The sequence below is a fragment of the Microcaecilia unicolor genome, chromosome 5 (genome assembly GCF_901765095.1).
Source record: "Microcaecilia unicolor chromosome 5, aMicUni1.1, whole genome shotgun sequence".
Taxonomy (NCBI): Eukaryota; Metazoa; Chordata; class Amphibia; order Gymnophiona; family Siphonopidae; genus Microcaecilia; species Microcaecilia unicolor.
The window spans coordinates 210,512,535-210,535,649 of NC_044035.1; the positions used below are offsets into that span (position 1 = coordinate 210,512,535).

Genomic DNA, 23,115 nt, shown 5'->3' on the forward strand with positions numbered 1-23,115 from the left:
CCTCAGAGGCAGGAGCTCTACAGTCCGTGCAGATGACTCTCAAACTCCTGGAGCTACTCGGGTTTGTTATAAATTACCCAAAGTCCCATCTCCTTCCAGTTCAACAACTAGAATTCATAGGAGCTCTGCTGGACTCTCAGACAGCTTGGGCCTATCTTCCCGAGGCGAGGGCGGACAACCTTCTGTCCCTGGTTTCCTTGGCCAGAGCATCTCAGTAGATCACAGCTCGGCAGATATTGAGACTTCTGGGCCATATGGCCTCCACAGTTCATGTGACTCCCATGGCCCGTCTTCACATGAGATCTGCTCAGTGGACCCTAGCTTCCCAGTGGTATCAAGCTGCTGGGGATCTAGAGGATGCAGTCCAGTTGTCCACCGCTTTTCACAATTCCCTGCTATGGTGGACAATTCGCTCCTGGGACGTCCCTTCCAAATTCCTCAGCCTCAAAAAGTGCTGACTACGGATGCATCTCTCCTAGGGTGGGGAGCTCATGTAGATGGGCTCCACACTCAGGGAGCTTGGGCCCTTCAGGAATCAGGTCTTCAGATCAATCTCCTGGAGTTGCGAGTGATCTGGAATGCTTTCAGAGATCGGCTGTCCAATCAAATTATCCAAATTCAGACAGACAACCATGTTGCCATGTATTATGTCATCAAGCAGGGGGGCACCGGATCTCGCCCCCTGTGTCGGGAAGTCGTCCAGATGTGGCTTTGGGCTCGCCGTCACGGCATGTTTCTCCAGGCCACGTATCTGGCAGGCGTAAACAACAGTCTGGCCGACAGGTTGAGCAGGATAATGCAACCTCATGAGTGGTCTCTCAACAGGGCAGTTGTCTGCAAGGTCTTCCGAGTGTGGGGCACCCCCTCAGTGGATCTTTTTGCCACTCAGATCAATCACAAGGTCCCTCAGTTCTGTTCCAGACTTCAGGCCTACGACAGGCTAGCCTTAGATGCCTTTCTTCTACATTGGGGGTCAGGCCTTCTGTATGCGTATCCTCCCATACCTCTAGTATGGAAGACTTTGCTGAAACTCAGGCAAGACCGCGGAACCATGATTCTGATTGCTCCCTTCTGGCCACGTCAGATTTGGTTCCCTCTTCTTCTGGAGTTATCCTCCGAAGAACCGTGGAGATTGGAGTGTTTTCCAACCCTCATTACTCAGAACGAGGGGACGCTTCTGCATCCCTAACTTCAGTCTCTGGCTCTCACGGCCTGGATGTTGAGGGTGTATATTTCGCCTCCTTGGGTTTTTCTGAGGGTGTCTCCTGAGTCTTGCTTGCTTCCAGGAAAGATTCCACGAAGAGGTGTTACTCTTTTAAATGGAGGAGGTTTGCCGTCTAGTGTGACAGCAAGGCCCTAGATCCTCACTCTTGTCCTACACAGATCCTGCTTGAATACCTTCTGCACTTGTCAGAGTCTGGTCTTAAGACCAACTTCGTAGTTCATCTTAGTGCTATTAGTGCTTATCATTATCGTGTGGAGGGTAAGCCTATCTTTGGACAGCCTTTAGTTCTTCGATTCATGAGAGGTTTGCTTTTTGTCGAAGCCCCCTGTCAAACCACCTATGGTGTCATGGAATGTCAACGTCGTCCTCACCCAGCTGATGAAAGCTCCTTTTGAGCCACTGGATTCCTGCCATCTGAAGTATTTGACCTGGAATGTCATTTTCTTGGTGGCTGTTACTTCAGCTCGTAGAGTCAGTGAGCTTCAAGCCTTAGTAGCCCATGCTCCCTATACTAAATTTCATCATAACAGAGTAGTCCTCCGCACAGTACAGAATCCACTCTGACCCAGAGTTAATGCGGCCCCAATTGCCCCATGACTCGGCGGTCGTGGATTTTGCTCTCAAGAGGGCACGGAGTTCGAGGGATACCGCCTCGGCGCCCCCGGGGCGGGAGTCTCGCACTCTGGACTCGTTTGGGAGGAAGGCCTACCAATCCTCCATGCTCGTGACCCGCATCCAGTCATACCAGCTCTATACGAGCATCCACATGCGGAACAATGTGAAGCAACTGGCGGACCTGGTCGATAAGCTCCCGCCGGAGCAGTCCAGGCCTTATCAGGAGGTGGTCAGGCAGCTGAAGGCGTGCAGAAAGTTCCTGTCCAGGGGTATCTATGACACCTGTGACGTGGCATCTCGTGCTGCGGCCCAAGGTATAGTGATGCGCAGGCTCTCATGGCTGCGTGCCTCTGACCTGGACAACCGCACTCAGCAGAGACTGGCCGACGTCCCTTGCCGGGGGGATAATATTTTCGGTGAGAAAGTCGAGCAGCTGGTGGACCAACTGCATCAGCGGGAAACCGCCCTCGACAAGCTCTCCCACCGGGCGCCTTCAGCATCCACCTCAACAGGTGGCCGTTTTTCCCGGGCCCGGCAGGCTGCACCCTATTCTTTGCGAAGCGTAGGTACACCCAGCCGGCCCGAAGGCCTCGTCAGGCACAGGGACAGCCCCAGCGCGCTCGTTCTCGTCAACAGCGTGTGCCTAAGCAGCCCCCTGCGCCTCCACAGCAAAAGCCGGGGACGGGCTTTTGACTGGATCCACGGGAACATAGCCACCCTCAAAGTGTCTGTGCCGGACGATCTACCGGTCGGAGGGAGGTTAAAATTTTTTCACCAAAGGTGGCCTCTCATAACCTCCGACCAGTGGGTTCTCCAAATAGTGCGGTGCGGATACGCCCTGAATTTGGCCTCCCTGCCACCAAATTGTCCTCCGGGAGCTCAATCCTTCAGCTCCCATCACAAGCAGGTACTTGCAGAGGAACTCTCCGCCCTTCTCATCGCCAATGCGGTCGAGCCCGTACCACCCGGGCAAGAAGGGCAGGGATTCTATTCCAGGTACTTCCTTGTGGAAAAGAAAACAGGGGGGATGCGTCCCATCCTAGACCTGAGAGGCCTGAACAAATTCCTGGTCAAAGAAAAGTTCAGGATGCTTTCCTTGGGCACCCTTCTGCCAATGATTCAGAAAAACGATTGGCTATGTTCCCTGGATTTAAAGGACGCATACACTCACATCCCGATACTGCCAGCTCACAGACAGTATCTCAGATTCCGCCTGGGCGCACGGCACTTTCAGTATTGTGTGCTGCCCTTTGGGCTCGCCTCTGCCCCACGAGTGTTTACAAAGTGCCTCGTGATGGTAGCGGCCTACCTACGCAAGCTGGGAGTGCACGTGTTCCCATATCTCGACGATTGGCTGGTCAAGAGCACCTCGGAGGCAGGAGCCCTCCGGTCTATGCAGTGCACTATTCATCTTCTGGAGCTGCTGGGGTTTGTGATAAATTACCCAAAGTCCCATCTCCAGCCAACACAGTCTCTGGAATTCATAGGAGCTCTGCTGAATACCCAGACAGCTCAGGCCTTCCTCCCCGAAGCGAGGGCCAACAACCTCCTGTCCCTGGCTTCGCAGGCCAGAGCGTCTCAGCAGATCACAGCTCGGCAGATGTTGAGACTTCTGGGTCACATGGCCTCCACAGTTCATGTGACTCCCATGGCTCGTCTTCACATGAGATCTGTTCAATGGACCCTAGCTTCCCAGTGGTTTCAAGCCACCGGGAATCTAGAAGATGTCATCCGTCTCTCCACCAGCTGCCGCACTTCACTGCTCTGGTGGACCATCCGGACCAATTTGACCCTGGGACGTACATTCCAAATTCCACAGCCCACGAAAGTGCTGACGACGGATGCATCTCGCCTGGGATGGGGAGCTCATGTCGATGGGCTTCACACCCAGGGTCGGTGGTCCCTCCAGGTAAAGGATCTGCAGATCAACCTCCTGGAGCTCCGAGCGATCTGGAACGCACTGAAGGCTTTCAGAGACCGGCTGTCCTACCAAATTATTCAAATTCGGACAGACAATCAGGTTGCAATGTATTACACCAACAAGCAGGGGGGCACCGGATCTCGCCCCTTGTGTCAGGAAGCCGTCGGCATGTGGCGGTGGGCTTGCCAGTTCGGCATGCTCCTCCAAGCCACATACCTGGCAGGTGTAAACAACAGTCTGGCCGACAGACTGAGCAGAGTCATGCAACCGCACGAGTGGTCGCTTCATTCCAGAGTGGTACGCAAGATCTTCCGAGAGTGGGGCACCCCCTCGGTGGACCTTTTCGCCTCTCAGACCAACCACAAGCTGCCTCTGTTCTGTTCCAGACTACAGGCACACGACAGGCTAGCGTCGGATGCCTTTCTCCTCCATTGGGGGACTGGCCTCCTGTATGCTTATCCTCCCATACCTTTGGTGGGGAAGACCTTACTGAAGCTCAAGCAAGACCACGGCACCATGATTCTGATAGCGCCCTTTTGGCCCCGTCAGATCTGGTTCCCTCTTCTTCTGGAGTTGTCCTCAGAAGAACCGTGGAGATTGGAGTGTTTTCCGACTCTCATCTCACAGAACGACGGAGCGTTGCTGCACCCCAACCTTCAGTCCCTGGCTCTCACGGCCTGGATGTTGAGGGCGTAGACTTCACTGCGTTGGGTCTGTCTGAGGGTGTCTCCCGTGTCTTGCTTGCCTCTAGGAAGGATTCCACTAAAAAGAGTTACTTTTTCAAGTGGAGGAGGTTTGTCGTTTGGTGTGAGAGCAAGGCCCTAGAACCTCGTTCTTGCCCTGCACAGAACCTGCTTGAATACCTTCTGCACTTATCAGAGTCTGGCCTCAAGACCAACTCAGTAAGGAATCACCTTAGTGCGATTAGTGCTTACCTTTATCGTGTGGAAGGTAAAGCCATCTCTGGAGAGCCTTTAGTCGTTCGATTCATGAGAGGCTTGCTTTTGTCAAAGCCCCCTATCAAGCCTCCTACAGTGTCATGGGATCTCAACGTCGTCCTCACCCAGCTGATGAAACCTCCTTTTGAGCCACTGAATACCTGCCATCTGAAGTACTTGACCTGGAAGGTCATTTTCTTGGTGGCAGTTACTTCAGCTCGTAGGGTCAGTGAGCTTCAAGCCCTAGTAGCTCATGCTCCATATACCAAATTTCATCACAACAGAGTAGTGCTCCGCACCCACCCAAAGTTCCTGCCGGAGGTGGTGTCGGAGTTCCATCTTAACCAGTCAATTGTCTTGCCAACATTCTTCCCCAGGCCGCATACCCGCCCTGCTGAACGTCAGTTGCACACTTTGGACTGCAAGAGAGCATTGGCCTTCTACTTGGAGCGGACACAGCCCCACAGACAGTCCGCCCAATTGTTTGTTTCTTTCGACCCTAACAGGCTAGGGGTCGCTGTCAGGAAACGCACCATCTCCAATTGGCTAGCAGATTGCATTTCCTTCACTTACGCCCAGGCTGGGCTGGCTCTTGAGGGTCATGTCACGGCTCATAGTGTTAGAGCCATGGCAGCGTCAGTGGCCCACTTGAAGTCAGCCACTATTGAAGAGATTTGCAAGGCTGCGACGTGGTCATCTGTCCACACATTCACATCACATTACTGCCTCCAGCAGGATACCCGACGCGACAGTCGGTTCGGGCAGTCAGTGCTGCAGAATCTGTTTGGGGTGTAAATCCAACTCCACCCTCCAGGACCCGAATTTATTCTGGTCAGGCTGCACTCTCAGTTAGTTATTCTTCGTAGGTCAATTTTCTGTTGTTCCCTCGCCGTTGCGAGGTTCAATTGACCTGGGTTCTTGTTTTGAGTGAGCCTGAGAGCTAGGGATACCCCAGTCGTGAGAACAAGCAGCCTGCTTGTCCTCGGAGAAAGTGAATGATACATACCTGTAGCAGGTGTTCTCCGAGGACAGCAGGCTGATTGTTCTCACCTACCCTCCCTCCTCCCCTTTGGAGTTGCGTTTTTATCTTTTGCTTGTCATTCAACTGGCGGGAACGGTCGCGCACGGGCGGGAAGGCGGCCGCGCATGCGCGGTGGGCGTGCCCTGCGTGCGGACCGCCCGCGAAGCTTCTTCCGGTTGGTGGGGGCTGACGCGGACGTCACCCAGTCGTGAGAACAATCAGCCTGCTGTCCTCTGAGAACACCTGCTACAGGTATGTATCATTCACTAACACCGCAAAAGGTGAAAGCTGCAGGCAAAGCTTTACGCCTCTGGACTCCCTGGCTTGGAAACAGACTTCCACTGGAACACAGCATAAGGAGAAAGCTGTAGGCAAAGCTTCAGGCCATGGCCTCGCAAAGAAACAATAGTAGAAACTAGCAGAGCCCAGGCAGGCCTGGGCCTCATGAAGGATAATTGCCAGAACTCTGAGCACTCTCAGAAGCCAGCTTAAGAAGTGCTTAGTACTGGTGACATCACCAGCTTGGCCTCCACCACTCTACAGTGACTCCACAGGTCACTGACTGGAACTACAGGCAATTTTAGAAGGTTTAGAAGCAGGAACAGGGCACTGACGAGTGCCCTGATGAGCAAGGCATGGACGTTGCTGACGACGACCGTTACAATATACTGTGGTGACTTCTGTGTGGCCTCCTGTCCTGCTTGCAGGTTCAGTTGAGCTTGGGGTTGAGAATATCCTGTGCTTCAGGTGTAAACCTAGTGGTCTAAGTCCCTCCCTGCTCCCCCGTTGCCACTTTCTACCTCTTTATCTCAGTCTTCCCTTCTCCTTTTCTCCTGCCTCTATCTAAAAAAATAAAAAAAAGCTGCCACTGTGGTTCTTTTTGAGAGCGCTTGTGCTGTGGGAAGATTGTGGGGCTTCAGTGTCTTCGAAATTCACGAGACCAGCTGTTTTCTGTGAGTATATTTATTATTCTCTATGTTTGAGCCTATTAAGTCTTGTGTGCGCTACGGGGGTAAGCTCTTGGCTACTGGTTCTTGCATGCTTTGTTTTACTTCTGTGAACATGCTGCTTTTGCCTATTTTGGCCATCAGTACTCCCTGCCTTTTTATTAAAGTCATCTCAAGCTGCCTTTCCTTCTTCCCTTCATGTGCTTTTGAGGACCAGCTTCCTAAGAAACAAAAACTTTCCATTTCACAGGATTTGGAACATGTTCCTCCTCAGGAACTAAGAGGAGGTTTTATCTGTGTATTCTGACTGTTGTAGTTCTGGTGATGGCCCTGACTTGGATATTTCAGAGGCAGATGGGGGTGATGATCCTACTGTAGCTAGGCTGTTTTTGAGAGCAGAGTTGCCTCTGTAGGTCACAAAATCTATGGAGGCTTTAAACATTTCTTCCCCTGCTTCTCAGTCCTCTGGTCCTGCTCCATCTATCATGTTAGGTGCTAAGAGACCTCCTGTATCTTTCTGTGTTCATGAGGCTATGCAGGAGCTTATTGCAGCTCAGTGGGAGAGACTGGGGCTCATTTTCAAAGCACTTAGCCTTCCAAAGTTCCATAGAAACCTATGGAACTTTGGAAGGCTAAGTGCTTTGAAAAATATGCCTCTCTGGGTGGCTCATGTTATGACCAAATATATCTCCTTCTGCTGTCTGATTTAGAACAGTTTGCTCTGTCTAAGGTGAATACCCTTATTATGGTTACTAAATGTATCACTATCCCTGTTGAAGGTGGTACTGCATTAAACGATATGAATGACCACAAATTTGAGGTTTCCTTGAAACTTGCCTGCAGTGGCGTACCTAGGGTAGTTGACACCCGGGGCCGGTCATTTTTTAACACCCCCCACCCCAAAAAAAAAATCCAGTACTAGGCATGCCGAGAATACAAAACACTCAGGACCTTTAGAGCAATTCTACCATACCATAAGCAGTCATTTCTACGAGTCACACAAGGAAAAGGAAAGCATCTTAAACACTACAGTGAGCACTAGAACATCAATTCACCTATTGTAAAACGAAACCAGACAGAATAGTACAGATCGTAGATCCTGCACAGTCAATGCCAACTGAAAGCCATGTCTTTTTCACAAACACAGATACACCCTAATCCACTATAGGATAAGTAATCATAAACTTTCTATTTAGACAAAAATTAAACTGAACCCCCAGTGCCAGACTCTGCATACAATGCAACACCACAGAAACAGAAACTGTCCCCTAGTACTGTGCAAAATATAAAGACAGCAGATGTAAATTTGAAAAAAACTAACAAGTACCAATCACCACTTTACAAATGAACAAATAGAAATAAAACAAATATAGAAAGTAAAATAATACCATTTTATTGGACTAATACATTTAGCTTTCAGAGGCCAAAACCTCCGTCCTCGGGTCAGTACAGTATAGTGCTGTTACAGTATCCTATCCTGACCTGAGGAAGGGGGTTTTGTTCTCCGAAAGTTAGTCAAAATGTATTAAAATTAGTCCAATAAAAAGATTACCTTGTTTACATGTTCTATTATAAACATTTATTAACACAGCTACAATACTACTTTATCCTAAAGCAAAAAACAAAAATATATATTTTATTTACAGTTTGTTGTCTCTGGTTTCTGCTTTCCTCATCTTCTTTTCACCGTCTTCCTTCCATCCAGCATCTGTCTTCATTCTCTGCCACCCAGTGTCAGCCCTCTCTGCTGTCTCCTCCATCCAATGTCTGCCCTCTCACCCTGCCCCTTCCATCCACATCTGCCCTCTATCTCTGCCCCTTCCATTCACTGTCTGCCCTTTCCCTTCCATCCTCTCCACTGTCTGCCCTTTCTCTCTGCCCCTTCAATCCACCATTTGCCCTTCCTCTCCCATCCATCCAGGGTCTGCCCTCCCTCTCGCTCCCCCTTCCATCTAGGATCTGTCCCCTCTCTAACTGCCCCTTTTTTCAGCCCCCAGTTCCAGTCCCCTTCTCCCCTCCCCTTCTCCTGTCTGTGACCCCCACCCCAGTCCCCTTCTCCCCTCCCCTTCTCCTGTCTGAGATCCCCACCCCAGTCCCCTTCTCCCCTCCCCTTTTCCCCTCTGAACACCCCCACCCCAGTCCCCTTCTCCCCTCCCCTTCTCCCGTCTGAGACCCCCACCCCAGTCCCCTTCTCCTTCTCCCCTCCCCGTCTCTCATCTGAGACCACCACCCCAGTCCCCTTCTCCCTTCCCCTCCCCCTGTCTGTGACCCCCACCCCAGTCCTCTTCTCCCCTCTGAACACCCCCACCCCAGTCCCCTTCTCCCCTCCCCTTCTCCTGTGAGACCCCCACCCCAGTCCCCTTCTCCCCTCCCCCTCCCCTGTCTGAGACCCCCACCCCAGTCCCCTTCTCCCCTCCCCTTCCTTCTCCCGTCTGAGATCCCCACTCCAGTCCCTTTCTCCCCTCCCCTTCTCCTGTCTGAGATCCCCACTCCAGTCCCCTTCTCCCCTCCCCCTCCCCTGTCTGAGATCCCCACCCGAGTCCCTTTTGCCCCTCTCCTTCCCCACCTCAGTCCCGTTCTTACTGTCTGAATCGGCGAAGCAGCATCGCAGGCAGCGCCTCGTCTGCCCTGCTTGTAAAAATCAAATCTCCTTCTCCTCGTCTTGACGTTGACTCGGGCCTTCCAATCAATCACTATGTCCCGCCTTCCTCTAAGGTAAATTCCGCGAGGGCGGGCGGGACATAGTGATTGATTGGAAGGCCCGAGTCGACGTCAAGACGAGGAGAAGGAGATTTGATTTTTTTCACAAGCAGGGCAGGCGAGGCGCTGCCTGCGACGCTGCTTCGCCGATTTTTGTTTAAAGGAGGCGGTGGGAGCGGAGCACCCCCCACCCACTGGCACCCGGGGCGGACCGCCCCCACCGCCCCCCCTTGGTACGCCACTGCTTGCCTGTCAACCACCTGCATTAAATTCTCAGGCAGCAATTTCTTCTTCTTTTGTAGCCAGGGCTTCTTTATCATGGATTCAACAATTGTCTACATTGGACTCGCTTCCAGACTTTCTCCCTACCCTAGAGGTGGGGTTGTCCTATTTGTCAGATGCTCTTTATGATATTCTTCGAGCAATAGCTAAGGGTATGGCATTGGCTGTTTCAGCATGACACTGGCTATGGTTGAGGCAGTGGGCCGCTGATGTGGCATTCAAATCTTGTTGGGGGAAACTACTCTTTGGTGCGGATTTGGAGAAGATTGTTAAAGACCTCGGAGATTCCAAGGTCCAGCAGCTACCTGAGGATGAGCCTAAGCCTCATCTTCGGGCGGCTAAGTCTCGTTTTCGAGAAATGCGGAGGTATAGACCAGGGAAGGCTAGTGCTTCTGCTCAAAAACCTTGCTTTCCTCAGATTCAGTCTTCCTTTCGAGGAGGCAAGAAGCCCTTTTCTGCTTCCTCAAGAACCTCTCCCTCTTTGCAGCCCTCGCAATGATGGGGTCGAGGTTCACTCCTTGTACGTAGATATTGGTGGGGGTGTCTCCCGCTTTCACAAGGAGTGGACCACCATTACTGCAGACCAATGGGTCCTCAATATCATTCTCCATGGCTACAAACTAGAATTTTCAAAGCCACTTTCACATCTTTACATGCTGTCCCCTTGCGGCAACTCTGCAAGGAATCAGGCAGTGCTAACTACTTTAGCCTCTTTAAGGTTACTGGGGGCCATTCAGCCCATTCCTTTGGCAGAGAGGGGGCACGGGTCGATATTCCATCTATTTTGATTTCCAAAGAAAAAAAGACTCTCTTCACTTGGTTCTGGATCTCAGAGGGGTGAACAAGTCTGTCAGAGTACTGCACTTCCACATGGAGACTCTTCATTCTGTCATAGCCTTGGTCCAGCCAGGCGAGTTTCTCACCTCATTGGATCTCAAGGAGGCTTATTTTCATATCCCAATTTGACCTCCTCAGAGGAAATTTCTCTGGTTTGCGATCCTGGGAGATCATTTTCAATTCAAGACCATGCCTTTTGGCCTCGCCACTGCACTTCGCACATTTTCAAAAGTTATGGTGGTGGTGATAGCCTTTCTTCACCAACAAGGGATCCAGGTACATCCTTATCTGGACAATTGGCTAATCCGGGCACTTTCTTATCAAGACAGCCTTTGCAGTACACAGGCAGTCCTGTCTTTTTCTGCGCTGGGTTGGGTAGTGAATTATAGCAACAGTCATCTCTCCCCCACCCAGACCCTGGAGTTTCTGGGAGTGTGCTTCAGTGCCCAGGTGGGGGAAGGTTTTGCTGTCTCAGCATTGTCAGCTCATGCTCAAACAGCAAATTCAAAGGCTTCTCTCTCTTCCCTGCCTTTGGGCATGGGATTATGCTCAGGTTCTCAGTTCTTTGGCAGCAACTTTGGATGTTCTGCCATGGGCAAAGTTCCACATGCGGCCCCTACAGTCCCTGCTGAGCCGGTGGTCTCCGGTCTCGAGGACTTAAAACCAGCTGTGGACTCAAGCCAGACGGAGTCTGACTTGGTGGTTTCTCCCTGCGTACACTCAGGCAGGGTTGCCCTTACAGACTCCCAGTTGGTGTGTTCTCACCTCCGATGCCAGCCTCTTCGAATGTGAAGCATGTTGTCTCCGCCACTCTGCACAGGGCCGCTGGTCAACAGTGGAGGCTTCTTGGTCCATTAACATACTGGAACTTTGAGCTGTCCGGAAATCGCTACTAGCCTTTGCTCCTCCTCTTCGTGGGAGGCCGGTGTGCGTGGCTTCGGACAATGCTACAGCCGTGTCTTACATCAACAGACAAGGAGGAACAAAAGAGTGTATCTCTAGCCAAGGGGGTGCGTCTTCTTTTTCAGTGGGCAGAATTGAACATTCCAATGATTTCAATGTCTCAGATAGTGGGTTCACTGAACTCATAAGCAGATTTCCTCAGCTTAGTGTCTCTGGACCTGGGGGAATGGCAACTGTCAAAGACTGCATTTCACCTCATTTCCACAAAGTGGCATCCAGACTCAATACGTAAATACATAGATTCTACAGCCACTTCAGGGAGAAAAACTCCCTTGGAATGGATGCACTGGTACAGCCTTGGCCATCGAATGGCTTCGTTTACGTGTTTCCTCCATGGCCTCTCCTGGGAATGATGTTGCACAGGATTGTGCGTCATCCCAGGAAGGTTGTTGTTGTAGCTCCAGACTGGCCCAGACATCCTTGCTCTTTTATCTTCAAATCGCTCCTCGATTGACTCTTCCTCCACAGACAGGCTTATTTACCAAGGTCCAGTACTTATGAAGGATCCCTCCTGCTTTGGTCTTATGGCCTGGCATTTGAGAAGGCATGATTGAGGAAGAAGGGTTACGCAGATGATGTTATTACTACCTTGCTGCAAGCCCAAAAGTGGCCCAATTCTTCTTCTTCTTCTTATGCTAGAGTGTGGAGAACTTTTCAGAGCTGTTCTGCACAGAATTGTGTCTCTCCATTTCATGCTTCCATGTCTCAAATTTTATCCTTCAGGAGGGATTCAAAAAAGGTTTGGCTCTCAGTTCACTCGAGGTTCAGGTGGCAGCATTGGTGTGTCATAGAAGCAAGATATAGAATGCCTCATTGGCTACTCAATTTGATATGGTGCGATTCCTCAAGGAGTCTCTCATCCGTGTCCCCTTCTCTGCAATATTTGTCCTCAGAGGAGTTTTCAAGTGGTTCTTAAGGCTCTTCACTCGGCCCCCTTTGAACTCCTTTGTTTGGCAACTATCAAAGATCTTACTTTAAAGGCAGTATTTCTAGTTGCCGTTTCATCAGCACGGAGAGTTTCAGAGCTTCAAGGTCTTTCTTGCAGGGATCCCTTTCTTGACTTTTCTGACTCAGGAGTTTCTATAAGGACAGTTCCGCCCTTTTTGTCAAAGATTGTATCTCCTTTTCATGTCAATCAGATGTATTTCTTCCTTCTTTTTCCATTGAGGTCTGTTCTGCAAAATATACTTCCCTGTGACTGTTGGATGTGGAGCATATCCTTATGCACTATCTTACCGCTACCAACTATTTCAGGCGGTCTGATCACCTTTTTATCTTCTTTGTGGGACCCTGGAAGGGTTTGCTGGCCTCTAAAGTGACAGTGGCTCAATGGCTTAAGGAGGCTATTTCTTTGGCTTACATTCTGAGAGGTAAATCAGCTCCCATTCACGTCAAGGCTCATTCTACCATGTCTTTGGCGACTTCTTTGGCAGAGTCTAGGGCAATTTTGTTGGCAGAGATCTGTCGGTCAGTGACATGGTTATTCCTTTGTTAAGCATTACCGTTTGGATGTCTCTGCTCAAGCAGATGCCTCCTTCGGGGCCACAGTTCTCGCTGCAGGGATATCATAGTCACTCCCCTCTTAAGGATTGCTTTTCTACATCCTGTTTGTCTGGGCTGATACTTGGGACATAATGGAAGGAAAAATTTGTTAATTACCTGATAATTTTCTTTCCTTTAGTCCCAAAGGATCAGTCCAGAGCCCACCTTCTGTGGTGGTTTCGGTTTTTCCAGGTTCTGTGTAATTTCGTTTTTTTGTATTATTCTGGTTCTATTATTTCTAAGGCACGAATTTTGCCCTCTATTTCGTAGTTCTTTTTCTATCTAGAGGCTGGAGTTTTTTTCTCTGGAGGTCAATTTCTTTCACTGCTGGTGAAGCAGGAAGTACTCCTGTAGCCAGGACCTGCCCACCAGGAGATGTACTATCCTCTTGCACCGAGGATATGTCTCCAAGAGCTGCCCAGGAGGGAAGAGTTAGGACATCTGTTGTAGTTGATTCGATCATTAGGCTTATAGATAGCTGGGTGGCTGGTGGACTTGAGGATCGCCTGATGACTTGCCTGCCTGGTACGAAGGTGGTGGACCTCACGCGTCACCTAGATAGGATTTTAGATAGTGCTGGGGAGTCTTGGTACATGTGGGTATCAGTGACATAGGAAAACATGGGAGCAAGGTTCTGGAAGCCAAATTTAGGCTCTTAGGTAGAAAGCTCAAATCTAGAACCTCTAGGGTAGCATTTTCTGAAGTGCTACCCATTCCACGCGCAGGGCCCAAGAGACAGGCAGAGCTCCGGAGTCTCAATGCGTGGATGAGACGATGGTGCGGGGAGGAGGGTTTTAGATTTGTTAGGAACTGGGCAACATTTTGGGGAAGGGGGAGCCTATTCCAAAAGGATGGGCTCCACTTTAACCAGGGTGGGACCAGGCTGCTGGCATTGGCATTTACAAAGGAGATAGAGCAGTTTTTAAACTAGAAAATAGGGGAAGGCCGACAGTCGCTCAAAAGCACATGGTTCGGGATAAGGTGTCTTTCAAAGATATAACCAACACAGGGAATATAGGATATCCTGATAGTGAGGTTGCAAAAGAGACTGTAGTAGATCAGGTGTCCTTAAATAAAAATCAGACAAAAGATTGCAAATTAATACTGTCAAGTACTGAGCACGATGTAAATAGGAACAGCAAACATAGTTTGAAATGTCTATTTGTGAATGCCAGGAGCCTAAGAAATAAGATGGGAGAGTTAGAATATATTGCACTAAATGAAAAATTAGATATAATAGGCATCTCTGAGACCTGGTGGAAGGAGGATAACCAATGGGACACTCATATCAGGGTACAAATTATATCATAGTGATAGGGTGGATCGAATTGGTGGAGGGGTAGCATTGTATATTAAGGAGAGCCTTGAATCAAATAGATTGAAAATTCTGCAGGAAACAAAACACTTCTTGGAATCACTATGGATTGAAATTCCATGTGTAAAGGGGAAAAGGATAGTGATAGGAGTGTACTACCGTCCGCCTGGCCAGGATGAACAGATGGATGAAGAAATGTTAAAGGAAATTAGGGGTGCAAACAAACTGGTCAACACAATAATAATGGGTGATATCAATTACCCTGATATTGACTGGGTAAATGTAACATCAGGGCATGCTAGGGAGGTAAAATTCCTTGACGAAATCAAGGACTGCTTTATGGAGCAGCTGGTACAGGAGCCGACGAGAGAAGGAAAAATTCTAGACCTCGTCCTTAGTGGAGCGCATGATCTGGTCCGGGAGGTAATGGTGCTGGGGCCACAGGGCCGCTTGATAACAGTGATCATAAAATGATTGGATTTGATATTAGCTTTGAAGGAAATCAAATACGTTAGTGTTTAACTTTAAAAAGGAGACTATGATAAAATGAGAAGAACGGTGAAAAAAACCTTAGAGGAGCAGCTGCGAAGATCAAAAATTTACATCAGGCGTGGATGCTGTTCAAAAACACCATCCTGGAAGCCCAGGCCAAATATATTCCGCTTATTAAAAAAGGAGGACGGAAGACCAAACGACAGCCGGCATGATTAAAAAGTGAGGTGAAGGAAGCTGTTAGAGCTAAAAGAAAATCCTTCAGAAAATGGAAGAAGGAAGCGACTGAAAATAATAAGAAACAGCATAAGGAATGTCAAGTCAAATGCAAAGCATTGATAAGGAAGGCTAAGTGGGACTAAGAAAAAAAGATTGCGTTGGAGGCAAAAACACATAGTAAAATGTTTTTTTTTTAGGTATATTAAAAGCAGGAAGCCGGTAAAAGAATCATTTGGACCACTAGATGACCTAGGGGTAAAATGGGTGATCAGGGAAGACAAAGCTGTAGCGGAGAGATTAAATGAATTCTTTGCTTCGGTCTTCACCAAGGAAGATGTGGGAGAGACACCGGTGCCAGAAATGATATTCAAAGCTGACGAGTTGGAGAAAATTAATGAATTCTCTATAAACCTGGAAGATGTAATGGGGCAGTTCTACAAATTGAAGAATAGCAAATCTCGTGGACCGGGTAGTATTCATCCCAGAGTACTGATAGAACTGAAAAATGAACTTGCGGAGTAATTTAGACTCCTAATGAGTAGGTTAAATACACAATCTGTAATATATCTAATACAATTAAACAACTGCTCCATGTCATTGATTCCTACATTTGTTTTTTGTATTCTTTTTTATAAACAGGTTTCCATAATAGTATCTCTTCCTTTATCTGTTTTCATGATTGTCCAAGGAACAATGACGTGTTCTTAATTATTGCTGACTCCATCAGGTTTATGCCAAATCTTATCACTTCTGCAATCACAACTGTGAAGTATATTTCAATTCAGTATCCATACTCATCACGGAATAAATGTTCTGTATTATTCCTCTATATCACTTTAACATTGCCAGGCAAAAATTCACGCCCTTACAATAACTTCCATCTTATGTCCATTGAGGTAACCTTGTCCAGAATGTAGGAATCAATGACATGGAGCAGTTGTTTAATTGTATTAGATATATTACAGATTGTGTATTTAACCTACTCATTAGGAGTCTAAATATGTTTGAATATGTTTGATATTAGAGGGTATGATTTTTAAGATAATAAGTGTATGTGGATGATTGGAGTGAATGATTTTGAATGTGATTGGGGATTTTTTAGATAACATGGGTGATGTAGTAATGATAAGAAATTATGGTATAATAAAGATTTTGTAATAATTTGCAACAGTTGTTGATGAGTATAATTGTTTATTGGTACAACTATTTATAGCGAGTGAACTTAAATTAGAATTGTGTTAATGAATATGTATGAGATATAAAGTCAGCTCTTTCTCCCTTCCTTCCTTCCTTCTTTCCTCCTTACTCAGCACTTCCTCTTCCTCTCCAGTAGTATTTCCCCACCCCCTTTCCCATACCATGCCAGTGTTGACCTTAGAAATGCATAGGCTCTATATGTAGATCCTTCAAGAGGTAGTGTGCCATGATTTAGGCTCTACACCTTTTCTGTTGTTTTGGTGCCACCTCAGTAAGGCCAACACACAATCTCTCCACTGCAAAACACTATACACAAACGTGTGCAAAAACACACTCATATCCTTACTAAACCATAACAGCACTAATTCCAAGGACAGGACGAGCTACAACCTTATGCGTGAAAAGGCAGAACTGTAATTACACTAGGCTCTAAAACACCAATACACTACCTCGTGAAAAAAAAAGCAAAACAAAAAGGGCTGCAAATACTACACGCTAGCAGAATACTGCTCCTTGATCACACATGAAAAACACATGACACAACAGACATGACACAAGGGACTAGAAATCAAAAAATATGAAGGCAAAATACTGAACTGGAAAGTTAACTCAAGAAGTCAGACTCAGCATGCAGCAATACCAGAAAAATTGCAACTTAGATGCAAAATTTCACAGATGCACATTTCAAAAAGCTGACATATTCCAATTAATAAATTCTGAATAAAATACTTTTTTCTACCTTTGTTGTCTGATCATTTAGTTTTTCTATTCGCTTTGGTCCTGGTGTCTTCTGATTTATGCAGTGTCTTCTTTCCATTTGATATTTTTTCTCTCACCATGTCTACCATCCTCCTGTGTCCTTATACGTCCTGTCTACCACCTGTAGCCCTGTCCCTATCCTTCCTTGAGTTTCAGTATCTGCCCTCAATGTGTTCCAAACCAGCCCTTAAACTCAGCAGTTTCCCCTACATCCATATCCAACATTTCTCCTCACTTCCCTCCATCCATGTGCATCTACTTCCTCTGTCTTCCCTCCCCTCCATCCATGTCCAGCATTTCTCCTCTCTCCCTTCCCCTCCATCCATGTGCATCTCCTTCTGTCTTTCCTTCCCTCCATCCTTGTCCAACATTTCTTCTCTCTTCCCTCCTCTCCATCCATGTGCATCTCCTCCCTAAGTTCTGTCCCCTCGCTCCATCCATCCGTCCAGCAACTCTCCATTCTCCCCTGCCCTCTCCTCCATCCACCCATATCCAGCATATGTCCTCTCTCCCCTGTCCCCTCCATTAATCCATCCATCCATGTTCAGCAATTCTCCTCTCTCCCCTTCCCTGCCCTCCCCTCCATCCATCCATCCATGTCCAGCAACTCTCCATTCTCCCCTTCCCTCTCCTCTATCCATCCATGTCCAGCAATTCTCCTCCTACCCCTGCCCTCCGCTCCATTTCCAGCAATTCTCCATTCTCCCTGCCTTGTCCTCCATCCATCCATAATCCTGCAAATTTCCTTTCTCCCCTTTCCCCTTCATCCATACATGTCCAGCAATTCTCCTCCTGTCCTCTGCTCCATGTCCAGCAACTATCCATTCTCCCCTGCCCTCTCCTCCATCCATCCATATCCAGCAAATTTCCTCTCTCCCCTTTCCCCTTCATCCATCCGTCCAGCAATTCTCCTCCTACCCCTGCCCTCCGCTCCATGTCCAGCAACTCTCCATTCTCCCCTGCCTTCTCCTCCATCCATCTCCAGCAAATTTCCTCTCTCCCCTGTCCCCTCCATCAATCCCTGTTCAGCAATTCTCCTCTCTCCCCTTTCCATCCTCTTCCCCATTCTATCTAGCGTCTCCCCCCCCTCTCTCTCCCTCTCCCCTTCGCAGCATCTCCCATCTGTCGACAACGTGGATGCGGCAGCTCACAGGTTTGCTTGCTGTGTTTTGAGTGAACGGTGACGGCTGCGCGGGGGACTGGAAACAGAGATTTACGGCACCAAATAGCCCTCTTGTAAAATGGAAAATAGAAAATTTAAGGAAAACAGAAATTTGAGTTGATCCTGTGTGTGCATTTTTTTCTTTCTTTCCTATCCTTTTTTTCTAGGGGAGATTTTTCTTTAGGTGGAAAAGCTAAGTTGTTAGGGTTTCTAGTTTTATTGATGTTTGGCGTTATCCCTTCCCTATTGTCTGACTCATACATGCCTAAGGCCATTTCATTCTTGCTTATTGATCCTGCTGTTATTCTAGAATGATTTTCTTAATTGTTTTATTTGTGAGATTTCCAAAAATGGAACATCTAAGCACCATTCTTATTGACAAGAATAAATGTGGTCAAAATAAATTTTAATATAAATAAAATTAATAAATCAGCCATGTGTCTGCCTGCAAAGCATAGAAAAAAAGTGACATCATTAGTTGGGAGGCAGGTTACCTAGAAAAAGAATGGTTGTTAGTTTCCCTGCAGTGGACTGACTGGCTCACTTCCACTCCTGAAGTTGCAGCGACGAACGGGCGGGCAGGCGGCGGTAGTAAAAGCAGGAAGCAGCCAGGTTCGATTCTGTCCTTCGGTTCCCTGCCCTCTTTGCGTCCTGCCTTCCTCAATTGTCATTTCCTTTCAGGCGGGCGGGACACAGAGAGGGCAGGGAAGCGAAGGACAGAATCGAACCTGGCTGCTTCCTGCTTTTACTACTGGATTTGCGCCCTGTCCGCCAGTTCGCCGCTGTGGGTCGGATCATCATCATTGTCGTCGTCGTTTGGGGGGGCAATGCCCCCTCGCCCCCCCAGTCTATGCCCATGATGGAGACCCATACATATAACATTACCATATGCCATATGGTACAGTTCGCTTCCATAACTTTGCATACAAACTAAATCTTTATAAACTTCATTAACTTTATTCAATTTTTCTTGTATAGCATCCCCCCCCTTAGCCCTCCCTAACCTGACCCCCTCCCATCCCTCCTATCCCCCCTAATAAAGGGCCTGATTACATAACCACACACTCAGTAACACTATTGTCACTCTAAACATTATTGACAGCATTTACAAAAAACTTCCATACCGAGTGCCATTTACTTGTCTGATGCTTTCTTGCTGCTAAAAGTCTTTCCATCTCGCACACATAGTTCAGTTTATTTTGCCATTTCATAACTGGAGGGGACCTCCTTTTGTTTCTAGTATAATTCAATTGTCACCCAAGCTACACACATCGCCTGCCTCAGGAACTTCTGCTGACATGGCGTTAATCTGTCTACCTTTGCAGTGAAAAGGAACACTCCAGGTGCCCAGGGAATCAGGCACCCCAACCAGCTCCGTATCCTGCCCTGGACTGCCTTCCAAAATGCTCTAACTTTAATGCAGCTCCACCACACATGCCCCATGGCCCCTCTCGTGCCACATCCCCTCCAGCACAAACCAGAAGTGGTTGGGTATATTCGCTGAAGGCGATCTGGGGTGAGGTACCATCTATATAACACCTTCACTACGTTCTCTTTAAGCGGTATATGTGTTGACACACCCACCGCCGCTCGTTCTATTCTCTCCCACTCTGCCTCGCCCAATTCCACACCCAACTCCACCTCCCACCCCCTCCTGTGTCGACTGTAGCTTGGAGCCTGCGCACTGACACACCTATATAGACTCCCAGTTAGGCCTCGGGAAGTGGTTAGTTTTTCACAGATCTCCTCTAGAGGGGTTTTTTCCCGCTTGATTACCAGACTGACTGCCTCAGTTCAGAGGAAATGTGACAATTGGTAGTACGCAAATTCATCCCCCTCCACCACAGGGAACCCTGACTTTAGGGCTGTGAAATTAAACATAGTAGTTCCTTCAAACATTTGGTCCCATATTCGTAATCCCTCTCCATACCACCTGATGAAGACCCCCTTCGTGTTCCCAGGCAGGAATAGGGGATTGTACGTGATTGGTGTCATACGTGATAGCACACATCGGCTCTCTTGGAACAACTTATCCCAATAGTGAAGAGTAACCACCACTGAGAAACATACCCCTTCACCCAGCGATCGAAAAGGCCTCGGCAACCACATGAGCGCCCCCAGCGGCGTCGTGTCAGGGAGTGTTGCTCTAGATGTACCCACTGTCTATCTGGGTAATCTTGGTACCATTCTACAGCTGCCTTTCCCTGAGCCGCCCGATAGTACCAGAAAACGTTCGGGACACCTAGTCCTCCTCTCTTCCTCTCCTGATAACAGTAGGGTGCGCGATAACCTTGGGTGTTTTCCGGCCCAGACAAACGCACTATTCGATCCTGTAAAGATGCAAGGAATCGCCTAGGCATCATCACAGGTAACACTTGAAACAAATATAGGAGACGGGGCAACACATTCATCTTGATAATGGCTATCCGTCCAAACTAGGAGACCTCCTGCTCTCCCCATCTCTCCATATCCTCTGCTATGGCTCTAACCAGACCTTTATAGTTAGCCGAAAAAAGTTCTGATAATTTCGAAATCAAATTTACCCTCAGGTATCTAATTTGCCTGCTAGCCCATCTAAACGAAAAGGAGGCCTTTATGGCCGCCACTGTTTCTTCAGTTAAAGTTACATTCAGAGCCTCAGACTTCGCCATATTTACTTTAAATTCAGACACAGCAGAGTATTCATCAGTAATCTGACTAATTCGAGGGAACGTGGAAAGAGGTCGAGTCACATACAGCAAAACGTCATCCGCAAAGAGTGCCATTTTATGTGTTCTCCCTGCCACACTGGCACCCGAGATCTCTGGATCCTGTTGAATCCGTGAGACAAACGGCTCCATAACCATGGCAAACAGTAGGGGGGACAGGGGACATCCGTGCCGCGTGCCTCTGTGCAACGCAAACAGTCCGGAGTGACTGCCATTAACTTTCACACAGGCTCTTGGTGAGTTGTAAAATGCCTGTATCCACCCCCTAAACTTTGTTCCAAATCCCAGGGCTTCCAACACCTTGTACATAAAAGACCAATGAACCCTGTTAAAGGCTTTTTCTGCGTCTAGGCTTAGGAGGCACAGAGGTCTCTTGTTTCTCTTTGCTAGGTACATGAGGTCTAAGGTGCGCCTAACATTATCCATCGCCTTTCGGTGAGACACAAAGCCTTCTTGATCCGGGTGAACAAGGGTCGGGAGCAAAGGCGTCAACCGATTTGCCACCACATTTGCCAGTATTTTAACATCTGCATTTAGTACTGAGATAGGCCTATAGGAACCACACTCACTATGATCTTTGCCTGGCTTGGGTATCACCGCTATCCATGCCTCCATCATTTTGGGAGGCAAGATCCCCCCAACCCCAACTTGGTTGAACAGGTCCGCCAGCAACGGGGCCATCTCGGGTGCAAACTTCCTATAAAATTCATTAGGGAGCCCATCTAGTCTTGAAGACTTGAAAGATGGCATACTACTGATAGCCTCCTGTATTTCCTGTGGGGTGACCGGCTTCTCCAACAGTTCCCTATGCTGCCTAGTCAGTGGGGAAAGATCACTCTCCCGCAGGTACTTCTCTACTGATTCCAGAGAAGGGCTGATCTCCTGCTCATAAAGTGCTTGATAATACTCTCTAAAGCATTTACGAATATGTATAGATTTACTCAATAAACCTCCCTTGCCATCTCACACTTGTTTGATCGTTCTATCCACTCACTGCCTGCGCAACCGTAAAGCCAGAAGGCGTCCTGCTTTGTTTGTAAACTCATAAGATCTTACCCCTTGCCACGCCTGCAACAGGTCAAGTTGCTCCGAATGTATGGAGTCCAACCTCATTCTCTCTCTACACAGTTCTTATCATACCTGTGGTGACCTGTATGCCTTATGTTCCTGTTCCAATATGTGTATTTTCCCCAGACAAGCCGCTCGTGAGACTGGGGGATTGGGCGTCCAAATGGCAGATGAAGTTCAACGTTGACAAGTGCAAAGTGATGCATGTGGGAAGGAGGAACCCAAATTACAGTTATGTTGTGCAAGGTTCCGCGTTAGGAGTTATGGATCGAGAAAGGGATCTGGGAGTCATCGTGGATAGGACGTTGAAATCTTCAGCTTAATGTGCTGCGGCGGCTAAGAAGGCGAACAGAATGTTGAGTATTATTAGAAAAGGGATGGAAACCAAGCATGAGGATGTTATAATGCCGTTATGTTGCTCCATGGTGCGATCGCACCTGGAGTATTGTGTTCAGTTCTGGTCGTCTCATCTCAAAAAAGATATAAAGGAATTGGAGAAGGTGCAGAGAAGGGCGACAAAAATGATAAAAGGGATGGGACGATGACCCTATGAGGAGAGGTTAAGACGGCTAGGACTCTTTAGCCTGGAGAGAAGCCGGCTGAGAGGTGATATGATAGAGGTTTACAAAATAATGAGCGGAATAGAGTGGACAGAAGTGAAGCGTTTGTTTACGCTTTCTAACAATAATAGAACCAGGGGACACGATGAAATTAGAATGTGGTAGGTTTAAAACAAATCAGAGAAAATTTTTCTTTATTCAGCGCGTAGTTAGACTCTGGAACTCATTGCCGGAGATGGTAGTGACGGCAGCTGGCCTTGCTGAGTTTAAAGGGGGTCTGGACAGATTTCTGAAGGAAAAGTCCATTGATCGTTATTAAATTTTGGGTTTTTTGCCAGGTTCTTGGGGCCTGGATTGGCCACTGTCTGAGACAGAGTGCTGGGCTTGATGGATCTTTGGTCTTTTCCCAGCGTGGCAGTGCTTATTTGCGCCCTATGCGCTTTTGAGCGTTTGCTAGCGAGCTGCAAAAGTACCCCCTGGAGACTACCTTCAGGGTGTCCCACACTACATGCATCACAGGGACTGAGTCAACATTAAACTCCAGGTACTCTTTTAACATCTTTCTATATCCCTCCACCACTTCTCCATCCTGTAGAAGGCTAGTATTTAGCGTCCATCTCTTATCCTTTGTCTCAGCCCGTATG

General features: G+C 48.1%; 1 protein-coding gene and 1 long non-coding RNA gene across 2 annotated transcripts in view; one reads left to right on the forward strand and one right to left on the reverse strand.

Moving 5' to 3' along the window:
* Positions 1–23,115, forward strand: part of ELMO3 (engulfment and cell motility 3) — a 987,719-nt gene that overhangs the window by 164,165 nt on the left and 800,439 nt on the right. The window lies entirely within an intron of this gene.
* Positions 879–21,962, reverse strand: LOC115470513. The gene is made up of 4 exons (XR_003942211.1): positions 21,952–21,962; positions 9,580–9,596; positions 2,841–2,843; positions 879–995 (listed from the first exon to the last, which is right to left on the reverse strand). It is a non-coding gene; the product is annotated as an uncharacterized LOC115470513 (long non-coding RNA).